Here is a 7,589-nt window from a genome sequence, read left to right as displayed (position 1 = left end):
AAACGATTTAACCACTGAACAGGCAACTATCATTAAGGAAAACTGACAGCACAGGAAATGCTTCTTTGAAATTGAAGTGAGGTACAGGAAAAGGACTCGTGCAAAACAAATGGTTGGATCAGTCTTTGCCATTGTGGCTCAGTTTTTCTTCTCTATACTTCAGGCCTCAAAGCCTAAACAAAGAATAACAAGATCTATTTGGTGGGCTCCCATCAGAGAAGGGCAATATAAGAGCCACAGAGAAACTTGTGAATAGCCTTGCCCGTTATTGTTCTCTATCAGTATTTAGCATGCCATGCTAAATCCAATGCATGTGAACAATGGAGTGGAGTCAATTTCCATGCACAAAAACCCAATCCATTATACTGACTGCAAACTGTATGGGATGGAGGGGAGCAAGAATCAATGAAAAGCAGGGTTATTTGATTGTATGCAGAGATTTAACTGCTGACACAAACATGTACTCTTCAAAATCAGGTGTACAAAAGACTTCCATTGATCTTTTGAATCTTACTTTTAGTGACTAATAACAATAAAAACAAGTGTCTGGCTACATTGAGGTTATAAAGGAGCAACTAGAAACACATTTCAAGAGCAAAGAAAGTCTTATAAGTGTTTCTTTACTAGCAAAGAACACAGGAAAATAAAATTACAAAGATCTTTACATAACCAAACTGCTTCATACTTGATGGCAATAGCTTCCACCTTTACCATATCTTCAATGCACCCCATAGACAGGGAGAGAAGTGCTGGCCTAGCACCTTAAATACAGAATAGAGATAAGTAACAGACACTTGTCTTCTGCATCCATTTATTGCTGCAGTAATGGACTAGATGACACCACAGAAGCCATAAAGTTGCAAGATCTCCTCCAGGAAAAAAATGCATAATGCCATAGGAAAACTCATTCACAGTATATTATTTACATCACAGTTATTCTTAGAGCCCCCAAATACCACTAGTTCAGGAATATGCAGAAGTGCATCACTGGACTCTGATTCACCTGGTGAATGGTGGAAAGGGGGAAACCACACCTACATGGCCTTTTCCCAGTGATAAAGATTCTTCATCCTTTGAAAAATCCTAAAAGTAATCCATTCGGTTCCAGCATATCTACTCCTGCCTAGACAGAGAAAAAGTTTCAAAATGAAATTTCTGCAGTCCAAATAACATCTCACATCTCTCACCCTAGTCCTACAATCTGCAGCAGAGATAGGAAGGCAACAAACCAGAAGAGCATAGACAAAAAAATCCCAAATTGCGCATTTATCAAATATCAGCCCTACTCTTCCCTTATCTTTCATGTGGAGAATAGTTAAAAGCCCATACTAATTAAATTATAAGCATTTGCCCCAAAGAATGAGGTGGAGAGTGTAAATATGGCTTCATTTGTTTTCCTAATTCCTGTCTCCCAGGAACAGGGACTCCTTACTAAGGAACAGTCATCATTTTGCAAGCAGAGACACATATTGAAAAGGTTACTTTGGAGGCTGGTCCCTTTTGGAAGAACAAAACCATTACTTGAGCAGAAACTCAGTATCTCATTCACATTTCTTAATATTTTCTATCTAATAGTGAAAAATCTTCCATCTCATTAAAATCTGAATAAAAATATATTAAGCAAATGAGCTTCATATTTGTTTTCTAACACAGCTGAAGCGTTTTCAGATTGGCTTCAGCCCAACAGAAACACATCAAAAGTGAAGAAGCCATGCAGGATAGTCATTTATTGTGCAATTTTTGAGTAATAAATAATACCACAATGCTTTCATTTTGGGGTGTTCTGAGACAAGCAACTGCCAAGAACTGAGAAATACCTTGTTCAAACCAACAGGATCTCCAGGCTGAGTTACATCTGGCCAAGCTCTGACTACAGCTCTTCTTCTCAGGGTCCTCAGGTCTAATCCTTTGCACACTTTATCTTTGTTGGCTCAGATTTGCTAGCAGTTTGCTGCTTTGTTCTAGTTTTAAAAGACTCTGAAGCTGTAACAAGCACTAATTGCAACATTTCCAGTGAAACAGGTTAAAGTTTTCACCTGGAAGATATCCAAGATACAGCGGTATTAGTTTCTAGCCAAAGCAGCTGAAATTAAAATCTTGGCCCTTCAAAATAGAAAATGGGCAACTTCTGTGCAATTTTGTTGCGCAGTATCATCAAAATGCTCCAGGTTTTTTTTAATGTGGAAAAAAAAACCGACAAAATCTGTAATCCCAAAAAACTGCTGAGAATCAGAACTGTTCTCTCTGTTCATTTATCGTAAAATACTCAAGATGCTCAATACCCAAGTGTATGTAGTGTATGAAATTAAACTGCTTTGTTATTATAATTTTGAGAGGGGGAAAAAAATGAAGGAACTCACTAAAAAGTTACTTTCAACAGCTATTAAATTCTAAATCCTTGGATAACCTTTTGAAGTAGAACCTGCAGGACCACATGGCCTGATCGCATCTGAACGCATGGCACCAGCGTGTTGTGAGGATGCAGCAGAGGTGGGCTCACACCAGCACACAGATGTTCTTAGGCCAGAGACATTACCAGGCTCATGTGCTGTAACAAAATAAGTATGAAAGGAAAAACTAACTTGGGACCTTCCTTTGTTTCTTCCTGCTTTACCAAGATATCTTCCTCTATAATTTGCATAAAACTAATTATGGGCTTTTTGAAGTAGATGATCTTTTTGAATCAGGTCTTATGGGCTTTGCCATATATCCATTTCTTCAGACTCTAAGCCAGGCTCCACATTAGCTCAGTCACCACTTAAACATAATTACTTAACAATCTGGAAAAGCACCAACTATATGCAATAAAAGCACAAGAAATATTATTACTTCTAAACATAAATCAAACACCAGTGATAATTCCCCATAGCGCTGAAAGGCTATGTGTAAGGAATCCCTTAAAATTAATCCCTTAAAATTACTGTCCTCATTTATTAAATCCTCCAGATGGGTTTCCCAGACCTTGTCTGTCCCTAAACATCTTCTTTCATATTCCTTAATGTAACATTGTCAGATAGTCAAGGTTTCCAGTGGGAGCAGTGGCATGCTTTTGTACCTAATGTACCAAACCAAATGCCCATCAGAGATTCACAAATCCCATGGAGGCACTTACATTTGAAAACCAAACTCAGAGTCTGGAGATCAAAACAAGTTGTGAGCACATATGACAGTGTCTCTGCCACATTAAGTGATTTTATCACATCCTTTGATTAAAAAAGAACAGTGAAATCTGACACTGCAGGTATTTTGCAGCACATCACCTGCAGAAAGTGGTTTAAAAAGCCGCATTTAGAAAAACATGGCAGATTTTGCAACTTTTTTGAATTAATGCTGCATTTAGAAATTCTTTATAATCTATACATACAGCTAGTACCACAGACATGCGTAGGAATGGATCATAATATACCGAGACTTGCAATAAAAAGACCAAAGACACAACTTCAATTTGACACAGGAAAAAGAAAAAAAATCCATAGCACTGCCAGTGCCTTGGCCCTGCAGGAGTGCAAAGAACTTGCTAATTGGAATTCCCAGGTGCTCCCAAGCAGCTGCCCAAGCTGCACATTACAACACAAGCTATAGCTCCCCCATGGTCTCTGCCAGACCTGGCAAATGGAACAGGTAAGCAAAAAGGGTTTTCCCTCCTCATCTCCATATCTGGTAAAAGATGTTAACACGCCGATACACCCAAGCATGCTCACAAACAAACCCATCTCTATTAATAGCTAAGTTTGAAGCTTCACAGAAAGATTAATGCAGTCATCCTGACCTCACTGTGGCTGAAGGGGGACACCCTTGCTCTGGCTGGATACAGCTGATAGAACCCTTACACTTTTATTCCATTACTGACTTGTGATATGATAAACACAGACTGTCAGAGTTCAGGTAAGGATTTCACTGCTTTTCACCTCATTTCCCCTCAAGTCCTCATCCTCTCAGGACATTATAACTGCCGACAAGACTTTGTTCTGCACTTTCTACTAGACATACAAAGTTTATTAAATACTTGTATATTCTCAGACATTTATTCTCCTGTTTTAACTTATTGATTTCCACTCTTCTCTACTATTATTGTCTTCTCACAAATGAGTTATTGGTATGAAGAACTTTAAATTCATCTGTGTGAAAGAGCTGTGGAAAAGCAAAATACATTGCCTTAAAGCTTTGATAGTTTTATGTAGTCACAAATTAATTATACAAAAAAAAAAAAAAGAAAAACTTCCACTATAAGTAATGCTGGGAAAATTCATCTCATTCCACTGAAAATAACAGATTCAAAAGCTAAAAAATAAAGTCTTCCAAGAAAAATAATCTAATTGGGGTACAAGTTCCCCCCTCTCCTTTGTATTCGTGAAGTTTAAACTTTCTCTGTAGGTTTAAATCGCTTCCCACTTGACTTTTGTTTTTCAGCCCAAAAAACAACAGCACTGAGGTCCCAGTGATGAGGAATGACTCACCAGCAAGTGCTGAGTCACAATCATACCAAATACAGTCTTACATCTTGATGGAGCATCAAATTCAATAGCTTTGCTTAGTCACTTGAGCTTGTCCTAATTCCTATGATTCACTCAATTTCAAAACTCTGATTTCTGATTTCTTGTTTTTTCCTTGCAATATACATTCCATTTTATAACTCTCATACAACTCTTAAAGTAGAATTGTTGCAAGCCATCACTAACCCTCAATCAGATCCCGGGCTTCAGACACAAGATGTGTCACTTATCAAATCCAAGTGGCCAATACGCCACAGTGCACTTTGGATTAATTTGGAAGTGCTGATCTCCCACTCCTTGCACACCTACAAAGAATTCCAGCTGACAGCAGAAGATACATGCAGCAGGATTTCATCTTGCCTTGACTCATGCCAGCAAGAACCTACCATCAGCTAAAAGTGTGACCTTTCTCTGGGAGGGCTCCTCAGCCTGACAAGGTAAGGCACAAGAAGCGAGTGCTCAGCAGTTTATGCAGAGGGTGAGGTATTGGACCATGATTAAACAAGCCAGCATTGGAGTGACAGATTTCCGATTCCTTAGTCATTTCAGTGTGTTACCTTTTGTCCTGTAGGTAGATAAAGCAAAATTACTCTACCCAGCTGTTTATCTGTTCATCCAACTACTTATATATAGAAGAGGCTAAGTTTGGCCTGAATTCAACTAAGGTAATAAATTTATTTCTCTTCACAGAAATTGACAGCAGTGTTTTACCTAATTACTGCCAGCATTTCAGTCAGGATCCAGAGAACTTCTCTAAAAGGTTGCAGGCAGGCTAGCATGGGGGGATGAAGGAAATTCATCAGGGAGAGAGGGAAAGGCAGATGCAGTGAATAGATTTCTGATGACTGCCACACTGCAGTACCTACAGGAGGCAATTATCACTACACTGTTATTTATTTTTCTGTCTTCAGGCACAGCAGTTTTTGTGCTTCGTCACAGTGCATTTCTGCAGCAGCTGCACTAACAATTGTTGTGCTGGATTAGTGGTTAATAAGCTTGTTAATGCTGAAGGCACCCAGCCAGTTATGTACATTCAGAAAAGTTTCCCTTCTGAAAAGATACTGTGAGGAAGGCAGGGGTCATCTCTGGGGAATTCTGGGAATAAAACAGACCACACAAAATCATATGGAGTTCACAGAAATCCTACAATAATGGTTTTGTGTCTTTACCTTTGCTGAACAAACTACAGCTTTGAAGCTTCTTTGGCCAGCTATTCTGACTTTAACAATAGTCAATAACAATGTGATAAAAAAAAGCCAAGTGAAAAAATTAAATATTTAACTTTTTGTCATAACAAATTAAGTGTAGGTCATAAGTTCTCCAAAGGCTGCAAGTTCCCAAGTCTTCCTCCAGGTGTTTACTACAATACTTCATTTTTTAAAAAAGCTCACCCTAGTTGCAAGCTCTTTTCTCTGAAATATTGTCCGTCTCCATTATATATTCTAATGTAAGTTAATTAAAAGCATATCTGATCAAGATAAAGAACTCTTTAAGAGGTAGCTTTCCTACAGCTACCTGAGATTCATAAAGCTATCCTGACACTATTGTTCTAGACATCCAAGATCTACCCCTAAAACAGAAAGCAAAGACAGGCATGACCGAGTTAATTCTACCTCTCCCCACCTCCACCTAAGCTGAATTACTGAATGTCTATATCCATCTGAATGTGAAATAAGCTTCAAGAGAAGAAATAAGAGACCCACCCCAAAGCAAATCCTGTCTTGGTATCTTAACACTCACCTGGTTCTGATGACTGGTCTAATGTAGGTAGGGGATAGGCTTGATTCCAGGCCTCACACTATGGTGGAAAGAATGCTGTGGTGGGTATAGTAAAAGCAACCTTGGCACCTGCATGTCCTTTTAAAATTCTACTTTACTCAAAAGCTGAAAAAAATTAGTTCAAACATGACTGTCTTGAAGCTTTAGACAGAAAGAAGTCAAATACTGATTTTGTTTCTGCTGAGAACAAAACTTCACCAGGAAAATGCCAAGCAACTTCATCAAAAATTACCACCTCATTTTTATAGAAGTACAAAACACCATCCCGCTCAAAAGATATGTACTTGTATTTCTAATTACCAGTGTCAGCAGCTGTGGGGTAGCCAATACCTCTCTTCAGATGTTTGACATGATGTTGGAGAACTGCTACTGATATCAAAACTGACCAGCAGGCCCACAGCTGAAGAGAAAAAGAGGCAAAAGATCAGGAAAAAATAGTAAATGCTATATGTATCCATGCTTTTATATGCCTTATATATTCAAACTGTTAAAAAACACCTTCTAAAAGCCTCAAATCATGTTTTTAACACAGCTGTCTGCTCATGCAGCTCAGTGACCTTGGTGCACAGTAAAAACCAATACAGTTACTGAAGACTGATTTCAATAACTTTTTGGAAAGGGTCCAAAGCAGCTTCTGCAGTCTCTGCATCAAAGACAACACAGAGAAAGAAAGGCACAAAATAGCTGGTCTTAAATCTGGTGTAAGACTTGCACAGTTTTCTGCAACAACTTAATTCAAACATATTTTCCATGGGCAGATGTCCTGGTTCCAGCCAGGAAGGGGTTAACTTTTTCCATTGTCCAGGAAGGGGCATGGCCAGGACACAGGTTATTCTGTACCACCTCACATCACTGCCAGGGCACAGGAAAAGACTCTCTTCCAGGGAGAAGTGGTTCCTTCCCTGGCACAGGGAGCTGTCCAGCACTGTCCATTATTGGTTGAGTTTTCCATGTGAATTTTTCTTTCCTTGCATCCTCTGTCATTAGGATTGTTGCTGTTACTGTTTATTTTCTTGTCCCATTGCTGTTTCCAGTAAATTGTTCTTATCTCAACCAGTGATCTTCGCCTTTGGGCCTCCAAATCTGCTCTTCATTGAAAAGTGGGGAAGGGGAGGGCAAAAGTGGGGGGAAACAAGGAGATGTTGTGATGGAAGCACTTAATTGGGGAACACCATTCCTAAACCATGACAAGACCATCAGGCAACTACACCCCACCTACACACTGGGGCTAGCAAAGAGCTACCACATTTCTATTCCTGCATCAAGCAGCACAATGTTTGCTTAACTACAATTTTTTCTAATCAATGGTAGAATTTT

General features: G+C 39.1%; 1 long non-coding RNA gene across 1 annotated transcript; it reads right to left on the bottom strand.

Moving 5' to 3' along the window:
• Positions 1 to 917: 917 nt before the first annotated feature.
• Positions 918 to 6,665, bottom strand: LOC131567697 (uncharacterized). Its single transcript, XR_009275654.1, has 3 exons — positions 6,573 to 6,665; positions 1,818 to 2,036; positions 918 to 1,123 (listed from the first exon to the last, which is right to left on the bottom strand). It is a non-coding gene; the product is annotated as an uncharacterized LOC131567697 (long non-coding RNA).
• Positions 6,666 to 7,589: the final 924 nt, after the last annotated feature.

Source organism: Ammospiza caudacuta, chromosome 1 (assembly GCF_027887145.1).
Source record: "Ammospiza caudacuta isolate bAmmCau1 chromosome 1, bAmmCau1.pri, whole genome shotgun sequence".
In the NCBI taxonomy this organism is placed as follows: domain Eukaryota; kingdom Metazoa; phylum Chordata; class Aves; order Passeriformes; family Passerellidae; genus Ammospiza; species Ammospiza caudacuta.
This window is presented reverse-complemented; position numbering and strand designations above follow the sequence as displayed.